Source organism: Macrobrachium nipponense, chromosome 5 (assembly GCF_015104395.2).
Source record: "Macrobrachium nipponense isolate FS-2020 chromosome 5, ASM1510439v2, whole genome shotgun sequence".
Taxonomy (NCBI): domain Eukaryota; kingdom Metazoa; phylum Arthropoda; class Malacostraca; order Decapoda; family Palaemonidae; genus Macrobrachium; species Macrobrachium nipponense.
This window is the reverse complement of record NC_061107.1, coordinates 3,471,673-3,474,324: the sequence shown is the minus strand read 5'-3', so window position 1 is coordinate 3,474,324 and position 2,652 is coordinate 3,471,673.

Genomic DNA, 2,652 nt, shown 5'->3' with positions numbered 1-2,652 from the left:
CAGTGGCTCCTTTGGTGGGCTTGTTCCATTCATGTGAATAGGTTTCTATTCTGGATAATAATAATAATAATAATAATAATAATAATAATAATAATAATAATAATAAAATAATAATAATAATAATAATAATAATAATAATAATAATAGATTAGTATTATATTTTTTTTTTTATTTTTTTTTTTGTTGCTCTATCACAGTCCTCCAATTCGACTGGGTGGTATTTATAGTGTGGGGTTCCGGGTTGCATCCTGCCTCCTTAGGAGTCCATCACTTTTCTTACTATGTGTGCCGTTTCTAGGATCACACTCTTCTGCATGAGTCCTGGAGCTACTTCAGCCTCTAGTTTTTCTAGATTCCTTTTCAGGGATCTTGGGATCGTGCCTAGTGCTCCTATGATTATGGGTACAATTTCCACTGGCATATCCCATATCGTTCTTATTTCTATTTTCAGATCTTGATACTTATCCATTTTTTCCCTCTCTTTCTCTTCAACTCTGGTGTCCCATGGTATTGCGACATCAATGAGTGATACTTTCTTCTTGACTTTGTCAATCAACGTCACGTCTGGTCTGTTTGCACGTATCACCCTATCTGTTCTGATACCATAGTCCCAGAGGATCTTTGCCTGATCGTTTTCTATCACTCCTTCAGGTTGGTGCTCGTACCACTTATATTACTGCAAGGTAGCTGATGTTTCTTGCACAGGCTCCAGTGGAGGGCTTTTGCCACTGAATCATGCCTCTTTTTGTACTGGTTCGGTGCAAGTGCCGGGCATTCACTTGCTATGTGGTTTATGGTTTCATTTTTCGTATTGCACTTCCTACATATGGGAGAGATGTTATTTCCGTCTATCGTACTTTGAACATATCTGGTTCTTAGGGCCTGATCTTGTGCCGCTGTTATCATTCCTTCAGTTTCCTTCATGAGCTCTCCCCTCTGTAGCCATTGCCAATTGTCATCGCTGGCTAGTTCTTTAGTCTGTCTCATGTATTGTCCGTGCATTGGTTTGTTGTGCCAGTTCTCTGTTCTTTCTGTCTTTCTTCCTGTCTCTGATATATTCTGGGTCTTCGTCTACTTTTATTAGTCCTTCTTCCCCATGCACTCTTTAGCCACTCGTCTTCACTGGCTTTCAGATATTGCCCCATGCTCTGTTTTCGATGTTGACGCAGTCTTCTATACCTTAGTAGGGGTCCTCTCCCTCCTTGATTTCGTGTTATGTATAGTCTGTCCGTATTTGCTCTTGGGTGTAAGTGCTTTGTGTATTGTCCATTTGTTTCCTATGTTTTTCTGATCAATGCTGCGGAGTTCTGCCTTCGTCCATTCCACTATTCCTGCGCTGTATCTGATTATTATTAATTATTATTATTATTATTATTATTATTATTATTATTATTATTATTATTATTATTATTATTACAAAAAAGAGGCATGATTCAGTGGCAAAAGCCCTCCACTGGAGCCTGTGCAAGAAACATCAGCTACCTTGTAGTAATAAGTGGTACGAGCATCAACCTGAAGGAGTGATAGAAAACGATCAGGCAAAGATTCTCTGGGACTATGGTATCAGAACAGATAGGGTGATACGTGCAAATAGACCAGACGTGACGTTGATTGACAAAATCTAGAAGAAAGTATCACTCATTGATGTCGCAATACCATGGACACCAGAGTTGGAAGAGAAAGAGAGGAAAAATGGATAAGTAATCAAGATCTGAAAATAGAAATAATAAGGATATGGGATATGCCAGTGGAAATTGTACCCATAATCATAGGAGCACTAGGCACGATCCCAAGATCCCTGAAAAGGAATCTGGAAAAACTAGAGGCTGAAGTAGCTCCAGGACTCGTGCAGAAGAGTGTCACCCTAGAAACGGCGGACATAGTAAGAAAAGTGTTGGACTCCTATAAATACCACACAGTCGAATTGGAGGGCTGTGATAAACCAATAATAATAATAATAATAATAATAATAATAATAATAATAATAATAATAATAATAATATAAAGGAAATCATATAACACATTGAAACATTTGCCGTATCATCAATTCTCCCATGTGCGCCAGTTTGCGTAGGAGTGAATAAATACGAAAAAGCGAAGTCTAGACGCGAAAGCAATCTGTCCTTTTTTGCTTAATCACTTTCTGATGAATTTATGTTTGGCCAGCTTCACCGTTTGTATATTCTCGAGGATATTCCTGGACGATTTCAAAGTATTCCAATTCACTGGTGAGAAAAGCTTTCGAATATTCATGTGATGCTGCGTCTGAGTCAGTGGGTAGATGATGGAAATAGGTTGAAGTTTTTTTATTACATAACTGTCAATAACTAAAGTCTTGAGATATACATTAACATCATTGTGAGTTATTATGGGAAGAGGTATATTCCGTGAAGGGAATGAAAAAGCTACAAAATAACAAAGTGTTTATTGACCAAGACATATATTACATACTGAGCTTGATTGCACATCAAAATGACACCACATCTCGTATTTCCTTAGAACAGTCCAGTCATTAAGACCATTTACTCGCTTTAGTATTTCTTAAGCGAATGAAAAATCGTGGCTAAACGCCACTAATTCCAAATTTTTGAGGGGGGGGAGGGAAACGAAATTAACAATCTCTGATTTCTTAATGGAATAAACCGCACCCTA